Raw genomic sequence first — 23,497 nt, 5'->3', positions numbered from 1 at the left:
ATATAGGGTTTTTTTCCTTTCTCCCTGAATCTCTTTACCTTTTAAAGTCCTATACAGTTTGATTTTCATATTTACTCTATGCACTGCTTCTCTCTCTCTCTCTCTCTCTCTCTCTCTCTCTCTCTCTCTCTCTCTCTTTTTCTGACTAGATAGAAAACTCCTTGAATTCATGGTTTTTCATTTGCTCAGTGATGTGTAACGAAGTGTCTTCAGTAGACAGCAGGCACTCGATAAACGTGTTTTGAATGAAAGTGATTTCCTCGCAAGAGGATGAAAAACTTGTGCCCAGAGCCATTAGTATTTCAGTTTCTTAATACCTCATATTCCAGACTGCTGAAATCTTCTTTCCTTTGAAATTGAGAAGTGTTATGGGGGTGGGGAGTGATAGAAGTTCTGCCTGGTTTCTGGAGCTCCATAGAGGTAGGTGCCCCATCAGGGTCCACTATACTTTTACTAGCCTCACTTCCGATGGGGCTTTTCTCAGGGTGACGTGCAGTTTTCTAACCAATGTCAGCTTTAGCTTTGGAGGAGGAGTTTTTCTGCTACTACGCTATCCATCCTTTTCAGCAACCAGACAGCCAGTGATTGTGTGCAGCACGCATGGGCTATAGACATACAACGTGAGTTATGAGATAGATTCGCTTGCAAGGCAGAGGTAGTTCAACCATTCCGAGAGAAGCTGAAAGAGCAGGCTAGACAGGTGAGATGTACTGGGGAAGAGGCAGGAGCCCCGAAGTGCCTTTTACCAGAGTCCTGTGGACATCCGGCTCTGAAATGGTTAGTGTTCTGTTCTCTGTGCACAGTGGCTTGCACCAATCTTGTGCACAGTGGCTTGCACCAATCTTTGCACGCATTAGACAGAGAGTGATGACTGGTGTCTTGAAGACATTCTGGCTGTTGTCCCAGTAGACATTCCATAGTTATAGGTGACATACCTGCCTTAAAAGCAGAATCCTGGTTAACTTCTTGGGCCAGGAATTTGTGAGGTTAATTTCCACGCCTCCCAGCCCGCCCCCGGGGTCACGTGTTAGTTTCCATTCATATTGATACATATTTTCACATCTCTTCAACTCAGTCCACTCTATCTTCTTTGAAGCTTGATAATTTTTCAAAGTAATCATTTTAAAAGTATAAGGATTAGCCAGTGGTGGTGGCACATGCCTTTAATCCCAGCACTCAAGAGGCAGAGGCAGGCGGATCTCTGTGAGCTCAAAGCCAGCCTGGTCTTCAAAGCGAGGTCCCAGGACAGCCAAGAATTCCCAGGACAACTGAGAAAACCCTGTGTCCAGAAAAACAAACAAAACAACAAAGTAAACAACAAAAAACCAGAAAACAAAAACAAACAAAACAAACAAACAAATACAACCACCCCCCCCCAAGTGTCAAAGATTGATTAAAGACATTGTTTTCAGGGGTCCTTTGGTGGCAGGATCAGACCTCCATTAATTTTTTATATAGTGCCTTCCTTTTAAAGTACTTATTTGGACTACTCCTTTACCTGGATATCATTAACAGTCACAGTTCACTACCTAATGCAGCCTTTTAAAGACTGGTTAAGTTCTCAACTAACATTCACTCCACGGACGCAAACGGCTGCCTCCAACTTTGTTTGCTCAGTTTCCGAGTGCCTGGGCAGCTGCTCTGTTGTGTTTGCTGAAGTGAAATTGGATTCTTAGAGAAACTGAGCAATCTTCTCTATTAAGCAATTCAATAAAATGGGCTTTGGGCACATTTAGCAGGTGGTCTTGTAAGTGAAAAAAACTGAAAATCACATTTGGATTTTAAGTGGATATTTTAAAATGTAAAGACACACATTTAAAAGAAAATGATGGCTGGAAGATTTTCTTTTTTTTCTATTAAGGCTTTCCAGTTAAGACAAAAGGGGCAGAGTATCAAGGAACTTATACAATAAGTGAAGAAGCAGCTTAAATGGAAGCAGGCCCTGAATTTAATTGAGATCCATCTTAAAAAAAAAAAAAAAACATAGGGAAACTTATTCTTTATCTCCAGATTTTCTTCTTCTAAAAAGTGATTAAAACTTTTATTTTTATTTACCATTTCATTTTGTCGAGTCGCTCTTCACAGCAATACTGTCACAGCATGGGGACTCTCATAACACCGTGTATAGGTCAAAACGAAAACCAAAACCAAAACGAAACCAACGGCGTTATTCTTCAACTCATTAAAGAGGCGGCCCTTTCCTTTTAATATATTCATTTTTAATGAGAAGGTTAGCGATTTTTTCCCCCTGTGTCTTGACGTTTGGTAACTGCGAAATCTGAGGCTGGAGACGCAAAACATCCCATAGTTATGGGTGATATACCCGCCTTAATAGCAGGACCTCAGTTCTAGTCTCTGGCCCGAATTCCAGAGGCTAATTTCCACCCCTCCCACGGAGTCACCTGCTCCGGGGGAACCCCGGCCAGAAAGCCGGGTCGCGCCAGGTCAAATCTTGTGCGTCTCTTGTTTACTCCGCCCCGGGCTGGGCGGTGGCATGGACAGGGGGTGGGGAGAGGGTGCTACGGCCTGGGGCGCCCTAGGACGCTTGGTTCGGATAGCTTGGGCGAAGCAGCTTGGGTGCCCGGGGTGGGTGGCGCGCGGTCAGGCTCTGCAGACTAGCCCACCCGGAGGAGGCGCTCCGAGCGCCGGCACCGCCCAGAAGCCTGTGTCTGCGCTCCAGCGCAGCGACCTCCTGGGGACCTCCCCCGAGGGTGCACACGAGTCCACACACGCTGGGTAACGGCCCGAGGGAGCCCCGGTGTCCCCCGGGTGTTGCCGGCTTGGGGAGGAAGCCAGAGTCCCGGCCCCAACTCGCTTGGGATTCCCTCCCCACCCTCCCCGACGCCCCGCCCAGCTCTCCCAGGGCTGGGTGTGATTTCAGTCTCTACCAAGGAAACAGAAGCGCGCAGCTGGAGGTGGCAGCTCGCCCCCTTAGCCCCCCTCCCCCCGCGGCGCCCCCAGGAAACCGGCAGCTGCTCCCCGCGCCGCTGCCCCAGCCTATTTGAATACCCCGGCGAGGGCGGGCGGCTTCCTGAGCAGGGTGCACCCGGGGCGCCCTGGGGAGTGACCCTGGGCAAAGCAATTGGGGCATTTCGAGCGCAGGAAAACTTCGTGCTTCCGCCGGGGTACGGAAAATGCTAGTAAAACACTTTGAGAGTTCCAGGGGCTGCAGTATCATTTTTTTTTTTCTTGATTGATAACAAAATCGTGAGTAGAGGCGGGGGCGAAAAGGCGAGGGATCCGTGATACCCGGGCAAAATGTGAGGATCACACTGATCACCTAATTCCGTTCCCTGGGAAGGCAGGGAACCGGTACGTGGGAAGGGGGGGTGGGGTGGGGTGGGAAGGGGATGGGCACGAAGGAGGTTTCCACACCCTAGTAGGAAATTCTCAGACTGCTCCAGACGCCCCAGTGTTTCTGCGTGGCAAGCTGATACCAGTTCTCAGGGGAGATCCCGGCTCCAAGCGAGGGGAGCGCGGCCGCGACCTTCCCTCCCCGCACGCCCGCAGCGGGGCCCATCCGGGTCGCCCGGCGCACCGCACATCCTTTGCCCCGCTGGCCAGCTCCAGACTGGTTTTTCTGGTTCAGCCTCCCTCCCAGGGACGCGCTGGGGGATCCGATGACGTCGCTGGCTGAGTCTCTCCTTCTTCCTCCCTCCCTCTCCTCGCCTCTCCCCCGCCCGCCCTCGCCGCGCACTCCTCCTAGTAACTTCTGTTCGGGGAGGCGCTGCCAGGAATAACCCGGTGCGTCCACAGCCCCGAGGGGAGGCGGCCGCTGCGGCTCCCGCACGCCGACAAACTGCGGCCCGGGCCCCGCGGCTCAAGCCCCAGCCTGGCGGCCCCAGCCCCAGTCCCGGCCCCCCCGGCTCTGGCTCCATCTCCTTACAGTGTCCGAAAATAAATAAATATATAAATAAAGGCAAGAGGAGCCTGGGCTGGCGGTGGGGATCGCCTCCCTCCCTCCTCCCTCCCTCCGCGCCCGCCCTCCCTCTGTCCTTAAGGAAATGCTACCAGACACCCCCCACCAGACACGCTCAGCCTGGGTGAGGAGCGGCCGCAGCAGCAAGAACAAGGGCATCAGGGGGCTTTCCTCCCCTCCTCCTCTCCCTCCTCTTCCTCCTCCTGCGCAGCGGTGACTTTACAGGTGAGCGGCCGTCGCGGCTGCGAGGATCCCCCCCACCGCCCGCCGCGTCGCGCCCTCCTTTGGCCGCTGTCACCCGGACTGCCGGGAGCTGACAGCCGCCCGAGGGGCTCGCGGCCGGGAGACTGGCGGCCGGCGGGAGGCGGGCTGGAGGTGAGGGGGTGGAGAGCTGGAGAGCCGGGCGCCGCCGTGCGCTGTCTCTCCCCGGTGGAGGAGGGTCTCCGCAAAAAGAAAAAGAAAAAGAAAAAGAAAGAGGAAAAAAAAGAGAGAGAGAGACATCTTCGGTGACTGTGGCACAAGTATTTGCCAAGTTGAGTCTTGGACATTGAAGCTTGCCGGGGAGCCCGAGCAACTTGAAAGGTCTCCTGGCTGGGTAGCAGCCTCCCTCCGCGCCTCGACTCTTGGGTACTGGGTGCAGCCCGGGGGTGCGTGGAGGGCGCACCGGGCGCTGGCAGAGCAGAGCGGCGGGAATCTAGGTCCCTCCTCGGCTCGGTAAGTGGCCTCGGCGCTGTGTTTTTCCTGCCTGCTCCCGAGATCGAGCTTGTTTCACTTTACCCTGAAAATCGCCGTCGCCCAACTCCATCTCCCCCTCCGCCGGCGCGCGACCCCGGCCGCTTTCCCCGGTGGCCCGGGGGTGAGGGTCGGAGGGGGCGGGGATGGGGGGGGAGACCTCGGCGAGGGGGGTCGGGCGCGTTGGGAAATGCGGGGAATACCCTGGCCGAGGATCTATGCAGATGAGGGGAGGCTGCTTTGCGTAATGTCCTGGGGGGGAGGGGGCCGCGCGGGAGCGCTGGAGGCAGGAATGTGCCTGGTTACTAATGAGGGACGTGCACCGGCGCGCACCGCCCGGCCACCGCTGCGGCTGCCGCGGCCGGCGGCCCGTTGTCAGGTAGCGGGGGAGGGGGCGCGCCGAGCGCGGGGCCGGGGGCGGCGCGGGCAGGCGGGCGGGCGGACGGGCGGGCGGGCGGACGGCAAGGGCCGGGCCGCCGGCCTGCGGCCGAGCGAGCGCAGCGGAGGCACTGGCTGTGGGCATTTCGGTGGTGATCCTTTCTCCTCCCGAGCGAGGAAGGAAGGAAGGAGAGAAGGAAGGAAGGAAGCGAAGAAGGAGGGGACTGTCTCCATGGAAGGTTCAGGAGGAGGCGTCCTCGCCTTGCGGGTGCACCGGCCGCAGAGCGGCTCCAGCCGCCGCCGGCTGGCCCCGGGCGCGTGGAGACGGGTGGGGGCGGATTGCATGTTTATTTGTGCTTCTGGTTGGGGGATCGGGAAGAAACATGTGTGTTTGGGTTGTGCACCGTGAGGAGCTGGGTCTGCGCCTTTATGTCTGTTCCCTGAAGTGGGTGGAACGTTGGCCCGTTCCGGGAATGTTCCATGACGTGGTGCAGCCACAGGAAGGGGGTTAACGAGGGGCTCTCTGCCGCGGCGGCTCTGCTGGCTGCTATCAAAGCAGATGTGCTGCTGCTGCCGCACCTCTCACCTCCCTTCACCCCCAGCCCCCCTCCTTTCCATTCTGTGCGTCTGGTACTGGTAGGGCTAAGACAGGAAAACAGCTCTGTGTGTGTGTGTGTGTGTGTGTGTGTGTGTGTGTGTGTGTGTGTGTGTGTGTTGGAGGGTGATGTGCGTGTGTGGTGTCTGTCGTATTTGGTGGGGGGACGACTCCAGATCTGCCCTGCCATCCCAGCTGTTATCACAGATCCGTGCGCTTTATACGCATGTGCCTCCCGCGTCCTGTCCCTCTTACATAACAGATCCAGTGCAGCAGAGGACGGGAGCAAATGCGACCCCAACCCCCCAGGCTCACCCTGTGTGGGGGCTAGAAGGTCTCAAAGGGTCTCTGGGTGTTGTGCTTTAGGGATGCGTCTCCCAGTGGGGACGAGACCGAAGGGAAAGAGGTTTTCTTTTAGTGGTTCATCACTCGCCTACTTGCAAGCATCTAAGTGCAAAGGACTGCAGGAACTAGTCCTCCGAATGCGAAAGCTTTTGACTTGCGTCGCCAAGGGAAAGTGGGCGCTCTCACCTCAGAAATGCAAAGAAGAGAGAGGGTCTGTAATAAAGACGCATGGAGGAGACCCGCAGTAACGTGCTTGGGCTAGGGGCAGAAAGGGCTAGCATGGAGGTGACCAGAGGAATCTCTTGATAATAGGTTACACTGGAAACCCCAGGACACCTGTAATGGCTTAGAATTCACACAGGAAGCTGTGTGTGCAACTGACATTGCAAAACCCTTATGCTTTGCACAGTTATTTGGGCCCAAAATGAACACAGAGAGGCTTGCTTCCGGTACTTTCATTATAATAGAAAAACTGAACTGATTTTTTTTCCTCCTTCCTTTTCTGCCATTTTAAAAATAACTCAATTTATTTAAAAACTGTATTGGTACTTTCTTCCACTCCCAAAGCTAGACATCAGTAATTCACAGGAGGACTGGTTTTTTTTTTTTTTTTTTTTTTTAAGCCAACTCAGAACCCTGGTCAAGGGCTATTGATTTCTTTCTCTTCAGCACAGCTGTTTCTTTTGCGTGAATAATCAAACCCAGAAATTACTTGAAATATTAATGAGATTCATACTAATTAAATTTGCAGTGATCTGTCCTCCTGAAAAGGCCATGGAACTTTATTAGACACATTTCCTCTACTGATACAGTGATACTATTTGTCCTTGGGCAAACCAAGTTGTTTTAAATATATGCATGTCTTAGTATGTACAAATAGGTGTTAGGATTTGTGAATGCCTGTTTGCTTATATGTCTTATAGGCATGCCAAGGTAAAATTTTTACAAATTATCCAAGAGGATTGTGTAATGAGCATGCTGGGTTTGAGTTTTAGGATGTAGGCCCAGAAGTTTATCAAAAGAAGAATGCTTTGCATGTGAGTAAGGTGGAAATCATTTTTTTTTATTGCTAAGAGAAAATTCTGGGGGAGCCTTGAAGGTGTCATGGTGCCAGATTAGAACTGCATTTTTATTCTGAGAGGGAGGGAGTTGCCGATATCCTCATAATAACAGTGTACTTACTTCAAGTGCCATAATCTCTTGGACCACTAGGCTTGAAACTGGCACTGTAGTTCTCATGTGCAGAAAAACACAATATCACAAGGCTGCATTTTTTGAAAATTGGGATCTTTGATTGCTTTGAGAATAGATGGGGTATCACACAGAATTGCTTACTGGCATCTGTAGTGTGTTTCGGTGATTGAATTTTACCAGATTGACTTTATTAGCAGCAACTTATTGTATATGAAGTTGCTTAAGATTAAATCGATGAAAACTGGGGACCGTTGGAGAGAGTGGTAATATATTAAAGCTATTTCATATCTGGAATTTAGCTTATATTATAACTGGCTATATCCTTGTGGGGGTTGTTGGGCTAAATAGTATTAAAGCAGACACTTCTGTAAGACATCACATATGAAGAATTTCTTATGGGTAACATATCACATAAGGAGATGGTCCTGTTTGGCTACATTGAAAGATTACCCAGCCGAATCGTTGGATTGATGGGCTCCTTTTCTATGCAGCGTGCTTACAAATGTTCTTGTTACTATGAAACAAAACAGAAGACAACATACACGCAGGCGTGCCTTGGAGAATAGTGGCGCGTGTGTCAGCTTGCACTTTTTGGCACTGTGACATTATTCAGAAATCAGGTTGAGTGTCTTATGCTTATTCCAGTAAAATGATAAATTTATTTTATACTTCTCCAGTTTTTTTTTTTCTTAAGGTGGGAAGGACTTCACTTCAGCCACAACAACAAATAAGTCGCTGTTGGTGTTTCTTTTAGTTCTTGACTGAGTACCACACAGGAAAAGATGGGTTGAAAAATCTTTAGGTATGGTGAAAGCGTAATTCAATATTAGATGTGAAATAATGGAAACTTCACATCTAATGAAGTTAGGTGTGGTGACTATTGTAATAAGAGGGAAATGGCTCAGACCATCCAGAGACATGGCTGTGGGTCAGACAGGCTGCTACTCTCCTACTGGTTAAAAATACATTGACCACATTTTAGTTCACATCCACCCAGGGAGAGCCTTCGGTTAGGCTGGTCCTTTCCATCAGTCCTGTAGGTGGAGAAAGTGGTTCTAGGGTATGCCTCCGCTTGAACATTGCAGTGGTAGACTTCTTGCTTATGAAGTTTCCTGTGAATTCACTGTGAGTTCACGTTTTGGCTTAAACCTTGGCATGTAAGGGTTGTGACTTTAAGAACGACATCAGAGTGGAGCAGAGGAAGTTGGCTAACTCATCTTAGTGAGTTCAGGTTTCATACGGAGCTTCCAGCCATCCAGGGTGAGTGGGTTTGCCTGAATCACTGAAAGTCTTCAATGCTACCAAGCAAATACTTACGTGGGGGGTCTGTGCCGTGAAACTATGGGTGGACATAGAGTATTGAAAAAATAGGGAGGTTTTATGATGGCACAATTGTACTTGTTTGAAGGAAAATGTTTGAGAAATGGCACTCTTTTTCTTATTTGTTCCTGATATCACCATGGAGCAGTGCTCTCTTTGTGCTAGTTATGGTAAAACTTGGAAGAAAGAGTTTGGAAATCAGTACTTACAAAAGGTGTCAGACACTTAGGTCATTTGGAAAAAAATATTTTAGCACTTAATTATTGTGGCTTAACTCCAAAACTTCACGGAAAGAGGATGTGTTTCTTGCCCCATGCAACTTAGGCTTTTCTGAGATGAGCCCTCATTAAAGCAACATGGGCCTTTACTGGCTACATGGTTGCATTAGGACAGAACGAGAATTGATATTTCATCTACTATTGGTCTGGACCAAAGATGTGCTAATCTTATACATTCGCATGATTCGTCATTTGAGGTTACCAACTATGACAAATGATCTATTGTCTAAGTTAATCTGTAGGTTTGGATTTATCTATTAGCTTAATCAAAGGGCGACCACTTAGACAAGGAGAGGAAAATATAAAAATGATACTCCTGTCCTGAGAGTGAATCTGGATAGGAAGCAGGAGGAGTCTCATCACTTTTGGGTCAAAGGATAGTTGACTTCGGAAATAATCAGGCCCACCGTTTTTCTTCCTTCCTTCCTTCCTTCCTTCCTTCCTTCCTTCCTTCCTTCCTTCCTTCCTTCCTTCCTTCTTCTCTCCCTTCCTTCCTTCCTTTTTTTTTTTTTTTAACTTGCCACTCATAATCTTAGCTATCTTTTCAGAATGCCATGACAAATGTCCTGCCATCACAATGGATACTCCAGTCATTCAATCAGTATTTTCAATGGTTCGGCTTTTATGCTGGCTAAGGATGTAATAATGGATCAAATGAGAAATGGAGTTGATGGGCAGACACTGGTCACATGATCCATTGATCTGTGTAATGCTGTGTTTGTTTGCTATGGGACATGCATAAAGGAGTTTATGTCACCCTGGTCTGGGAGCAGAGAGTCAAGGACAGAAAAGTGGCTGGGAAGGTGTTGAAAGAACAGTGTCATTTTCGTGAGGTTGGGAGATGTACATGTGTCCAGGTGCTGGAAGCAAGCCGGTGGGGCTGGAGGGCTGATAACAAGAAAGAAGTGATAACAAGATAAGGCCAGACCAGGAGGGCGAGCCCTGGGAGGCAGGTTGATCGCATGAGTGATTGCCCAACCAGGTGTAAATGGGGCCTGCTCTTAGCCAATCAGGCCCTCCGATGCCCTTTCTATTGGCCCTGTTAGAGGATGGTTGTTGGAAAGTGAATTTCCTAGGGCTGGATCAAGAGATGTCACAGATGTAACCTTCATAGTGCTTCTTTATCTATTGGTTCTGGCCCTTTGGGAGTTTTTAATGGCACTGGAGGAGCTGACTTCAGTTTGTACTTGTATTTGTAGTCATAAGGAATTTAAATTTCGAACATTATTTATTTGAGGGCCCCAGTAAACTGAATTGGCCTGTATCATCGATCCAATTGATGAACATTCAGAGAGTGTGTTTTCTTCTTGTTGTTGTTTCAAACAAGGTCTTTGTGTGAAGTAACCAATTAGTCTTTGAAGCCCTGCATGGGCTCCATCTATTATTTCTCAACAACCAGTGAAGGGTGAAACTTACAATTCTGTGGAGAATTTATCTACGTGACTGCAAATATCAGGATTTAATTTCATACAATTAGGAGTCAGTGTCACATGTTGAAGGGAAAGAATCAGAAGCAAAGGCTTCTGAAGATCGCTTTCCTTTCCCTTTTCACTTGTAGCATATTGTGAATGTACTCGCAATCTTATTCTTTCTATAATGTTGAAAATATAAGTGGCAGTCCAAGCTTGGACTCTGTAGACAGATTTACCGCCAGACACCGGGACAGTCAGTCATTTATCTCTAACTTTTACAATCTGGGGAAGATGTATGGTTTATCTTAAGCCTCATTATAAAACAGAAGTAAAACTCCCAAGTCAAAGCAGAGTAGAATGGAAGCTTCCTGCTCCCTAAACTGGAAAGAACTGAAGGTCTTCACAGGAAAAAGGATTTGCAACTGGAAGCTTTGAATAAAATAAGTGAAGTGGTGTGTATGTGTGGCCGGGGATAGTGCGGCAGTACCAGGGAGGGAGTCAGGGGAGCTTGGGAGGATAGCTGATTGTAGATCCTCTGGGACCTTAGAAGTCTGGAGGAAGCCGGGCTACACCTGAGAGTTGAGACAGAGCAGCAATGCTATGAAGGGAGTGTTTTGGAAAGGTTATTAAGGTCTTGTTGGTAAGGAGTTGCTCAGATCATCCTAACACTCAGTATGGAGGCCGACTCTGTTGTGTGATAATGAGACTTCTTTCATCTCTATGCTAATGCTACCTTAACATGCAGTAAATAAAGTGATTAAAATATCTTATTAAACACAGCTATTTCAGGTTTTAACAGCAATTTTAGTGAAGGATGACACCGTTATTTTAAGTTACTCTACAAACTTTCGCCCTAGAAAATATTCATAATGATGTGGTGAAAACTGATCATCCACACCAGTGTGTCAAAGTGATCACAGTTAAAAGTCACTGGGCATTTATACTGCAGGGTGGAAATATATAAGGAATGAATTGGTGATTCCTGGGAAAGTGATTAGAAAGTGGTTTTTAAGTGGTATCCATTGCATCTAAGTCATGACAGCATTGGACAGTGAGTGGAGAGTTGGAAATGCAAAGTTTCATTTGACAAAGGTTTGTTTGGTGGTTTCGTTTTCTCAGAAAAGAAAGAAGATCATGAGATATCTTATTTGCCGGTGGCAGATGCACTTATGTCAGAAGTCCAGCAAAAACCTGGGACTTTGGCAACTAGGCTTTGGGTAAATTTGGACACACCCTCATTTGTAATAAACTTAAGGTTCTGTAAGTATGCATACCCTCCCTCAAACACATAAACATGATAGAAAATCATACGTGTTCAGTGAGAGAGAAAATACTGACAGTTACAAAATAACACCATGAATTCTTATCTTAGATGGATGCAGAGAACATTTATTTTAAAATTGAGATTCTGTCTAATTCCATAGAAGGAAGATTACTGGAAAGGTAATTTAAATTGTAAGTAGCTTTTGTACTCCAAAATGGGAGACTCATTTGAAACTATGCTTTATTTCTTTTGGAAGCCAGACAACTAGTTTAATAGTGTACACATGAAACGCTAATTTGCCTTGTTAATTGGATGCAATTAAATTGAGGTTATTTTATACTTCTTAATTGTCTGAAAATTACATGTGTTGCCATGCCTGTGTCGTGGGAGGCTAGAGCCAGGGAAGGTATATCGAGAGTGCAGTGGGAAGGGCCGAAGGCTTGGCTTGGTCTTTGCTGAGAACTTTTTGTGACAGTCTGGAAGCTAGTCATCCAAGCTGCCTGGACTTCATTTGGAAACAAAAGAGATTGGGACAGATGGCTTTGAGAACCTCTTTCATCCTGTAGTCTATCAGCCTAAAATTCTGCTTCGTCCTTACAGGGGATGCAGTGTCATTTTATTCTGTAATTATGGTATTACCCGAATGAACAAAACACTTAAAAAAAATGGCAGAGGGCCAATTTGGGAAATCCGTTAAGAGGAAGGAATTGGAGGTTTAAAGAGCCCTGGTCCTGTGACCCTGGCAGGCACCGCTTCCCACTTGGGAACTCACTACTGCCCTGAGATTTGGTGTTATTATCTCTGTGTTTACAAGTAAAGGAACTGAGTCGTTACTGAAGCAGGATTTGAACTCAAGGCTCTATGCCAATTCATGGTGTGTAATTGTTCAGGTTAAGAACCTTTCAGAAATTAAAAAAAGAAATAAAGGCCAACCAACCATTTTTTACCCCTCAGTATAGGTTTCCCTCAGCAGTCTGTGGGAGTTAAGTGAGTATTCTAGGTGTCAGGAGCCTAGATTTGAAATCAGAACAGGGTGAATTCCAGCCGGTGCGGGGAGTGTTGAAAACTCACTCAACAGCCCTGAGGCTATGAAAGGAGGGAACATCTGTCGGAGGGCCATTGTGAAACTTTTGTGGGGATATGTGCTCTGGTCTCTGCAAGCTCTGAGTGAATGTGTAGTACTCGGCAGCTATGATTATTTTTAAGGGATTGCACCAGAGTAAGAACACAAAGGGACTCAAGTTGTTGTGACAGGAAAATACTCCTGAACTGTTTTCAAATGGTCCGTTCAACTCTTGATTGAAACGGTTTAGAAAACAATGTCATAATGTACGAGGCTTCAACAGTTAACAAGAGGAAACGCCAATTGAGATCTTGGATATTCCTCCTTCAGCTCAGCCAGGGTGCTGCACCCGTGAAGAAGTGAAGTGAACTCTCTGGTGTGGGAAGGTTTCTGTCTAAAAATAGCCTTTGGTGTCTGAATTACCCAACTTGAACTTTTGCCTAAGTCTCAATAGCTGGAGAAGCAGTGTTCACCCCTGACGCCTTGAGCCTACTCATGGGGCAGTTTTGGGGACTGCTGATGTTCAAATGTTTTCCTTACTCATTCAGCGAAGATTCGTAATCTGGGAAAGGGGGTGGTCTAGACACTGAGGCATGCCAGTGCCCCGGTAAACAAAATGGTAAAAAGAGAAGTACTGATCCTCAGGGAGTTTGAGTTCTAGTAGACAAATGTAGAACTCTTCTGGCAAATTTAGTTACTATGTTATATTTTTCCCAAGGTGTTCAATAATCCCTACTTATATAATGAATGCCTTAGCCCAAAAAGGATTTAAAGAAACACTGGAGATTACTTAAACCACTATTGAAATATCTCATTGATTTAAACATGTGCATTTATGTACACATGTATATAAACATATAAATAAATAGTATAGCACTATTTATTTTTAAAACTTTTTCAGGGTTAAGGGTACAGTACAACATGCACCCAAACCAGGCTTTCATTCCTAGTACTGCAAAAAGAAAATTAAAAAAAAATGAATTTAAATAGTTTTTAATACTCAATGTTATCAGGATTTAACATGGTAATGAATGAGACACCTTTTTTTTTGCAAATGATGTATGTATGACATTGCATTTTAATGTATTTGTGAGTTTGCTGACATAAAGATTATGTTTGGAATTAATATCTTAATGCTATTTAAGTGAATAAAGTTTCTAGTAGATTAGAATGGCTCCCGCTTCCACCAAAGTGTTTTGACCACCGTGTGTGACAGTGGGCACATGGTACATATTGGCCAGATCTCCAGAAGCATTCATTGAAGACTAGGAAAGACATGTTATCTCTCTGCAAGGTGGCATATGCATCCAGCCAGGTGAAGGAGCCCTAAATGGATCCCAGTCCTGACTAGACTCTGTCTCAATGGCCAGTCCATCAGTATACTTCCCACTAGTGTGTCTTGCTGTTTCCAGTTTTATTCTGTGCGCTCAAAGACCTCTTGAAGCCATGGTCTAAAAAATCTCCTGTCGGCTTTCACCCAAGTGCGCACATGAGCTGGAGCCCTTCTGTGGTTGAGAAGGGACTTTGTAGTTGGACAGGGGTTCGTCTGTATGAGAAGTTGGTTTTCCTTGCCCATCTTCTGTTCAAGAGACTGTAAGGATGAGAGTTGTGTGAAGGGGCTCTAGCTAAGGAAGTGCTGTTTCTTGGTGGGCCAGCTTGGATAAATATGGTGTAAAAGGAGGAGTATGTTCCTTTTTTTCCACTTACCCTTGCCCCATGGAGGCCAGGCAAAATGGAGGCGGGCAGACTTGGAGTGAAACTTGACCCTGTCTTGCAAAGCTGGTGGTGAAATTCTCTGTCTTAGGTACTGGGCAATGTCCCTTGGGACAGTCCTGATGGCCAGCCCAACACTTTGTAGATAGGTCATGAGGAGTTCAGCTTCTAATTGCCCATGGAGCGATGATCAAACTTTCTGTCTTTCTTCTCTTTTTTTTTGCCCTGGTGGATGATCTCCATTCCTTTAAGCAAGGAAGAAAACCACAAGATTATAAACAATTCAGTTTATTTTCTTGTCCTCAGCCATGTGTCAACGTTTATTCTAGAGGTTTAGAACTTTTGGAATTAAATGAGGATTTCAGATGCCAGCTTTGCTTTTCTGAGGATGTGCTCATTAAACTTTACATGAGGGCTGGAGGAGCCACCAGAATGGATGACTCTAAACCCTGACCCCAGCACTTTATTGCTTGCCTCATTATTGATTTTCAAAATGACTCAGGCCAAGGGACTGTACTTCTATCATAGGTTTTGTTTTTTTTTCATCTGTGAAAGCAAAGCTTTGCTGGTACCACTGCTCTGCCTCCTGGGAATGGAGCAGGGCAATACAAGAGAATTAGAGGGGATATTTTTAGAGTGCGAAGCAACACTAACTTTTGAGAATAATTCAGTTGCTGGAGAAAACAACAACAACAACAAAAACCTCAAACCCTGAAACACAGCAATATGCTTGTGACAAGGGTTAGCAGAGCCTTCTTGAGGTGACGGATTATTATTGCTGCAGTTTATTACAGAATATGTGTTTTCAGATCAGATAATGATCACAATCTCCGTAGCTTCTGATAATGTCCCCTGATGGGTTTAACTTGATATAGATCATTACCACACAAGGCTAATAAAATATCGAGCTAGTTATAGCTGTATTCAAGCAGTAAATAAATAAAAAAAAAATTGAGGAAACCGAGGGGAAGAAGACGCTTCCAAAGGCAATTGTTTTTGAATGTGTAATCTGTTTACTTGTTCAAATGACCTTAGTAATATGCATGATGAACTTGGTCCCAAATTTAATCAAGTATAGCCTTTAAAATGGTCCAAGTGGCTCAGAATATTCTAAATGACCTTTAAAAAAAACACACACAGCGCTCAACAGTATTCATTATAACAGATCCTTGGATGTGAAATGTGAATGTTAGGTTTTTCTAACGGACAGGCTCTAAATCTGTGAAGTTATTGAGTTTTGGCTGTATTTGGAGGGAATTTGCTAATGTTCAAGCCTAATGAGGCCTGACAGTGGTCATCCACAGCTGGAAGAGTTTTATCCCTTAGTGGATAATCCCAGGAATTTACATCACGAAGAGACTGTCCTGGCCACCCTTTTCTCATTCTTATGGGTGATACAAGAGGGAACATTTGAAGATAAGCAGAGGACATTTCAAAACTAATAATAATTACTGTGGTTTTGAAACTGACTAAGATTGTATGAGGCCATCTTAGAGCCAGAAAAACAGTTCCCCTGTGTAAGTTAACACTTTGTAATCTCCTTGAGCCAACTGGTTTGGGTTTAAGATCCTTATGGAGGTTTCCCAATATGCCACACCATTGCATAAAGGAAATGACTGTTCTTATTTGTATTTGACATGGAATTGCCCCTGGAAAATGAGATAGAAGATGGGAAAGGGATGAAGAGTAGGGTCTTTTGGAGTATGCACACAGCTTGGTGCTTTGGCCCATGGATTAGTTCCTGGTGCTTTTTTTCCAGCCCGTTAGAGTTTGTATATGAGAGCTCGCTGCATCTTTAGGGGCAGCAGAGCATCTCATAAGATGTTTTTGTTCTTTCACTGTGGTACATTGGGTAGTAAGACTGGCTACGGTGACTTAGTGAGCACATTCAAGTGTCTAAAATGATGCCGATTAAGGTCTTAAGTATAAGATCTGATGTGTTGAGTTTGATCTCTCAGCTGGTGACAGGGCGCTTTGCAATGTGAAGTCTCTGATATGATTCTAGGAATAGATAAGAACACTGGAGCCATCATTTGCTCCCCAGCCATGGAAGAAATAATTCAGGACCATTCACTGTCTCCTTCTGGATAGTTCTCTTCCTCAGCAGCATAATTCTCAGCAACAATGCAGAATAAATTTACCCACTGTCTAACAGACATTCCTACAATTATTTAGATGATAATCCTGTTCACTTTGTTTACTCCCTGTTTTCCAGGCTAATCTCTAGTTCCTTCAACTGGATCTCATGGAACATTTTCATTTTTATTATTTTGTCAGGGATTGAGTGTTCCTGTTTGAAAATTACTCCAGTCTGGTTTTTTTTTTTTTTTTAAATTAGACCTTAAAACCAAGTTGCTTAATTCTATTTACTCTTTAGTTCTAAAGTTTAGAAGATGACCCAATTGGTTTAGAAATGTTTTATAGAAAAGACCCAGCCATGCTAGTTGAGATTTTCTAGACAACTTATCTAGAGCAGAGGTCCCTTGTAGAATCATACAATGTAAGCTAAGTTTAGCAAGTATAATTATAAGGTTCTAGTATTATATGTAAGATGCATGAGAAAATAAATGCAATATAAACGTGAGCTAGTAGAAAATAGAATGTTTACCGCTACCATCAAAACCTGTACAATCGCCGGGCGGTGGTGGCTCACGCCTTTAATCCCAGCACTCGGGAGGCAGAGGCAGGCGGATCTCTGTGAGTTCGAGGCCAGCCTGGACTACCAAGTGAGTTCCAGGAAAAGGCGCAAAGCTACACAGAGAAACCCTGTCTCGAAAAACCAAAAAAAAAAAAAAAAAAAACCTGTACAATCTAGCATGCTTTAGAAAATAACTGTGGAGAGGAAGCTATTTTAAAAAGAGAAAGGTGAAGGACCACCAGAGAGGCTGAGATGATACATTAAAAAGGTGCAAAATAACCCTTGGCAGAGGATGCGGGAGAGGTTTCTTGGAAGAAGGGGATGCTTGACTGAGGCGTTGACTTTGACAGGTATAAACACCACAGTGCCGTGGTGTGTCAGCAGTGTGTTCAGAAAAGGCCTCTGCTTTGAAGACAGCATAGAATGTATAGTAGGAGAGTGCTGGCTGTAAAGAGAGACTGGAACACAATTTTCTTAAGAACTTGCATTTGGGCACCCGAAACCATCAGCAGTGAGAGATGTACTGAACCACAGTGAGAGTTTGATCCTCGTAATTTTATAAACGCAGTTGAAATAGGTGAAAGAAATGTATTTGGAAATTTCTATGCAGGAAATTCAGTTGCATTTATAAAGAGCATGACATGTAAAGACATGAGTTCTGCATTGGCTTAATGTTATTATATACTACCTGTCTTACAAAGGGAGCTGTCTCAAAATAATGTCCCCTTCTTGAAGGTAGAGGGAAGGAACGTGTGCCTGGTGAATCCATTGCTGTCCACTTCAGAACCCCTTTACACTTTCTACCTTTTGGGAATAATAATGGCATGCTTAGTTTAAATTGTTATCACTTTAACATAAAGTAAACTAACGTTTTCTGCAATGTCTTTTCCTCTACTCATTAAAAATGAAGGTACAGAATATTGAAAGTACGTCCATGCAAGTGTATTAATTGTGCAACCTCTGAATAGTACAATATAATATGCAGCTATTTTTGCATCTTTTTAATAGCCTTGAAAAATATTCTTATTTGAACTTTCCCTTACATATAGTGTCTACAGGAAAACTACTTTTAATTTGCCTGCCTAGATTGCTTATTAATCTATAAAGTGAATAGCCAGGAAAGTCAATATTTAAGCAGGGACCTATGTCATAGAACAAGCGAATCTATATAGGAAGGTGATAAATCAGACTTATAATAGAGTTAATGATTATATATTACTAAAATAAGAATTCTCATTTCCTGAATAGGTACTTTGATTTTGCATCTCTTAAAGATTATGGATATTATCATATTTTAGCTCTCACATTTTTAATTTTTGGAGAAATATACTTTGGGTGGGGCTAGTATAAACATAGAGTAGCGTGTGTGTGTGTGTGTGTGTGTGTGTGTGTGTGTGTCGTTAATTTTCAGGTTTCATTCAGCACGTGTGAGCACTATTAGAATTCAAATTTTATTAAAATTTATATAATAAATTATAACTAACATTCACTGTTCTGAAATATTAAAAGCAGCTGGTGGCTGACAAAGGAAGTATGCTGTCACACGTCGGAATGCTTCCTAACTGTTTCACCACTTGAAAATGACAGCTTTCTAGAGATGTAAGGTCTGAGGAGATGTTGATGGCACCTCATGTTGCCATCCATGAAGGGAGAGACAAGCAGTCCTTGGACCATTTGTAATTCTTGGGACTAAGTTACAGGTGCTTCAGTCTGACTTGATACCCAGTCAACCATATATATATATATGTAACCATATATATGTATATATGCATGTATATACACATACGCACACATACACAAAGAGAAAGTGTGAAATAAGTTATCCTGTAAAGTATCTTTTTATCTCTCATTCATTTGTTTGTTTTCACATAATGGAAAAGCACCATGAACCTGAAGAACTCATAGTTTAATATTATGGTCCATGTTTTTAATGATATGTTTATTCACAAGTTGATCTATTTTATTGCTGCCATACTGGTTTTATATCTTTAGCCTGTGCTAAATTTATGGCAGTATTAATTTCATTTAGCCTGTAATTAGGATTATAAAATAGGAGAATTTTTAACTATCTCCTTTGTTCTTTCAAAGTGTCATCATCAGCAATGAAATAGAAACCGGAGAGCATGAGGTTTGAATAAAATCTTCACTGAGCCTAGACAGTATTTGGGCGGTCACTGGTAGTTTGTGGTGTGTTAATTATATACCAGTGACACAATCTGAAAGAGTAAGTAAAAATATGCCCTCCTAAAGAAATGTTTAGTGTAGATGTCCTGAATAAAACAATGATTGGGATGGGGATGCACATTTAAAGGAGTTGGTGAGGAATCACTCAGGAGAAAGGCAAACCAGTGAAGATCTTCCTGGCATTGGGCACATTGGGATTTTCTTTACAATCAGGAATGCTTTGACACTGTTGGGAAATTCATAGAAGTTATTTAAAAGTTGTGCTCGCTCTCTCTCTCTCTCTCTCTCTCTCTCTCTGTGTCTCTCTCAGTGTGTGTGTGTGTGTGTGTGTGTGTGTGTGTGTGTGTGTGTGTGTGTGTGAAGATGGCTCAGTGTTTAAGAGTACCACTGCTCTTGCAGAGGACTTGGGTTCAATTCCCACCGCCCTCATGGTGGTTCATAACTATCCATATATCCAGTTCCAGGGATCCAATACCCTTTTCTGACCTGTGTGGGTGTGGTGCAGATGAACCACTCATACACATAAGATAAAATGAATTGACAACTTTTTTTTTTAGTTGTTGTGTCCGTGCTAAGGAAATGAGGCATTTGGAATGATTATTTCTTAGACCCTCCCAGGACACACAGGAAGGCACTGCCTCTGTCCTCCCTGGAGCAGAGCAGTGGTACCATAGGGACCAGCAGTTGGGACAGGATGCTCCTTTTCAGCAGCATTGATAGGAGCAGAGCACAGGTCTTCACAAGTCTGTTGGCCGCAGAGTGCACATTTAAGTACTCAGAGCTTATTTCTTGATGGCAGTATAAATATGTGTGGAGTAACTAGTTTTGTTTTTATTTTTCCCTGAGACAGGATTTCTCTGTGTAACACAGTTCTGGCTACCCTGGAACTCACTTTGTAGATCAGGCTGGCCTCAAACTCAGAGAGATCCGCCTGCCTCTGCCTCCTGAGTGCTGGGATTGAAGGTGTGTGCCACCACCGCCTGGCATAAATGGAATATTTTCATACTCTGTAAATTTAAACTGATTATGCAATAAGCTAATTTTGCTCTTCAGGTGTTAAGGTTAAAATGATACATTGGCTTTGGGTCACTATAGCAGCATCCTAGGTTCTTTTTGATACTGTCTTAGTAAGAATTGAATATTTGACATTTATCAGACTACATGTTTATGCCCCTTTGGCATAAAAATTAGTCACCTTTTAAAAAGGAAGGTTCTTGGGTTGGATGTGCAGTCAGTAGAGTGTTTTCCTGGTGTGATCCCAGCCTGCAGTGGTGCATACCTGTAATCTTGGTATTAAAACGCTAGAGGCAGGAGGATCAGAAGTTTAAGGTTGTCTATCTAGAAAACGTGTTCCCAGCAAAACAAACAGCAGACTTCTTTATTAAGGCATAGACCTGGATGGTGAACATTACAGAAGTATTTAAATGATACTTTCTGTATTGATCTTTCAATTCCTTCTTTCATGTTTCCCTAGCTTACAATGAAGTTTACATTTAAGTCATGTTATTATACGAGAACCTCTAAATATGTTAAAATAGATTTCTTAGGTCAGTTTTAGGTTCACAGTAAATTGAGAAGAATAGAGAATTCTCATATACCTTACTTGTGTGTCTCCTGCCTCTCTCCTCCAATCTTGTACCAATGAGGAAGACTTGTTACCATCCAAGGACTTACATTCAGAAATTACCATTACGGAATGTCATAGTTTACACCACGTAAAACTGTAAATATCTCCTGTTATGCCCTGTGAAACGCTGCGAAGTTGAAATATTAGAGATGGTTCGGTGCCTATAATACTGGTTCACCATGAGAACAGAAGTCATCATTTTTCTTGTAATTAACAGTCTGTCTCATTAACAAACTGAAATGAAACAATTTCAGTTTTTGTTTCATAATGATTATACAATACCTTATGGTCTTATTTTTAACCACTATTAACCTTAACCCACTGACTTGGAGAATTACACAGGGTTATCATGGTTATGACTTGGGACTAGATAGAAGGCTGGAAATTGAGGATAAAGGAAGCAAAAATCAGTGACTTAAAAACTGTAAATCGGTTGTTGTTTCTTTAAGATACTTTGGTCAAGTATTTTGTTGCTGTTATCCAGGATACATATAAGATTGAACAGAGGAGAGTTTAAAAAAAAATGAGTTATGAACATTAAGACCTTAATAGGTGAAAGTTTTTATGTTGTGCAATGGAAAACAGCGTTTCTTGTTATCTTTGACTTCATTGGAGGCATGCAGTTTGGAAATATGCATTCTCTTCTGCCATGTGACCGTTGCTTCAGGAATCCATATTGGAGATAGAAAGTGGGGCCGGAGGGGGGGATGGGAGAAGGCAGACACCTTAAGTGGCTTCCACTTTGGGTGATTTAAAGAAGAAGATTCCCAGCGGAGAGAGAGTCCTATCAGGGAAACTGTATTCAGGACTGAGCCAGCAAAGTGGTTCTTGGGGGGCGGGGGTGGGGGTGGGGGGCTGAAGATGCATGCCTCTTTCTGGGGTAGATGAGCCCCGCAGAAGGGAGCTACTGTGGAGGGCAGGGCATCTATTGGCCTCGTCAGGGAGCGTGGACCCCACACGACCCCACACGCGGGGGTGCGGTGGGAGCCTCGGCACGCGCTCCCGCCTGCGCGCCCCCGCCCGCCCTGCCCGCAGCTGAACTTTGGCCCCGGGGCGGCCACCCGAAGGAGCTGACTGCGATGACGTCTCCGCTGCTGTCAGTGCACAACAGGAAATGCTCTCAGCCTCCCCCCTTCCTGCCGGGAGAAAGTGGGGCTCGCTGCTCCCGGCGGCCGGCAGAGACCTAGTTTCGGGGCCCACGCCGAGCAGCACCCTGGTTGCGCAAGGGCTCCGGGTGCAGGGCCTGGCTGGGGCCGCCCGGGCGGGCGGAAAGCCAGGGGGAGCACTGGCCGCGGACCGCCCAGCCTGGGGACCCGGAGCATCCGGAGGGGTCCCCGAAAGGAGGCCCCGGGTGCTGAATAATGCTGATCTCATAGGGCCTCGGCTGATTCTGTTGTAAAACCCTGACAGGAAATCTCTTTAACCCTCCTTCTAAAGGCCACCTTTTTACTTTGTTGTGGAAATACTGACATGGGCATCTAGGGCAGAGCATAAACATGAAGCCAGGCGACCCAGCAGGACACACTCCTTACCAGCAATGCATCTCAGTAGCTATTTAAGTCCTTGTTTAGGTAAAGCCAGGTTTGCTTTTTAAAATACCCACCATTTTGCAAACTCAAGGACAGCCTTGGATTTATTATCTTGAAGTTGCAGCTACTTTCACTGACTTTTCACATCCCTGGTAGACCTAAAACAATTGAAAACAAGCCAAGTCAACCTAGGCTTTTTAATACGAAATGTTTATAATAAACATTTTGAAACTTGTATTTTATAAGCGATATTCAGTATACGATCTATAATTTCGTACCACGGATGCCTGCGTCGCACACGCTTAGGAGCACGATAAAGGGAAGAGCCATCAGCTAAGCAGGCATTGTGATAATTTCCGTGGTTGACTCATGAATAGGCTTTGTAATGGTAGATTGTTCTTCTGGCCACACAGCCAAAATGCCAAAGTTCACTATGAGGTCTGCCGAGGTTTCTTGTATCAAACACTTGACAAGAGTTTTAGTTAGATGAAAATACTGTGTAGTAGTTTCTAGTAAACTTGAAAATCTTGTGGAACACAAACACTGTTTACTCTTTATGTGAAACTACTTGTGAAGCTTGCCACTGACCTATGCTTGTGTCTCCACATGATTATTCCATGTGTGTAGTATAGGATGTCATTAGCCTTGGGGAACTGTCAACTGATTGATGCAGGGAGGAACTTTAAGGCTCTCTGAGTAGACTTTTGAATAAGACCTGTGGATTTTGAAATTATGTCTTTTTTGGGGGCAGGCAGCTATTTTTCTTTTGAACTTTGACAGAACATAGAAGCCTAGTGAACTGAACTTGGAACTTAAAAAACCAGGGGAGCTGTAGGTGAGGGGAGCTGACTTCATTGTGTAGACATCATTAATTACTACATGCTAGCACTCTTTATCAAACTCAGAGCCTAGGCAAGTTAGGCAAGCTCCCTATCACTGAGCTACACCCATGATACACTTTTAATTGGTAAACAGATTCAAGAGGAAACAAGATGATGAGAATCAAAATGTCTTATGGAATGGAAGAGTATTATGCTAGTGAAAGATTCATTTTGGGGGGCAACCTTCTTGTCTTTGTCCTCCATGTGAAATTAGGCAGAAGGTACACTGGATATCATGAAAACTACTTAAATACATGTCAGTTTCATCCTTGAGGTCACATTATATTCGAGTCTACTCTACTGTTTGTTCTCCATGACTTCACTGCTTCTAAATCCAGCTTATCATTTATAACATTAGCATTATGAAAGTATTTATTTAGTAGTAGATTTATAAGGATCAATTACTCCAGATTTGTATTAGCAAT

At 44.6% G+C, this 23,497-nt stretch overlaps 1 protein-coding gene across 13 annotated transcripts in view; it reads left to right on the top strand.

Moving 5' to 3' along the window:
- Positions 1-3,884: 3,884 nt before the first annotated feature.
- Positions 3,885-23,497, top strand: part of Hivep2 (HIVEP zinc finger 2) — a 192,543-nt gene continuing 172,930 nt past the window's right edge. For 4 of the 13 annotated variants that reach the window (XM_006976668.4, XM_015995584.3, XM_076552718.1 and 1 more), the window contains exon 1: positions 4,165-4,633. The gene's annotated coding sequence lies outside the window, so the exon portion shown is untranslated. Of the gene's footprint in view, positions 4,145-4,164; positions 4,634-4,905; positions 5,031-5,101; positions 5,358-23,497 lie in introns of those variants that run through there. The other 9 variants (XM_076552722.1, XM_015995585.3, XM_076552719.1 and 6 more) reach the window with 6 other exon arrangements.

The sequence above is a fragment of the Peromyscus maniculatus genome, chromosome 16 (genome assembly GCF_049852395.1).
Source record: "Peromyscus maniculatus bairdii isolate BWxNUB_F1_BW_parent chromosome 16, HU_Pman_BW_mat_3.1, whole genome shotgun sequence".
Taxonomy (NCBI): domain Eukaryota; kingdom Metazoa; phylum Chordata; class Mammalia; order Rodentia; family Cricetidae; genus Peromyscus; species Peromyscus maniculatus.
This window is presented reverse-complemented; position numbering and strand designations above follow the sequence as displayed.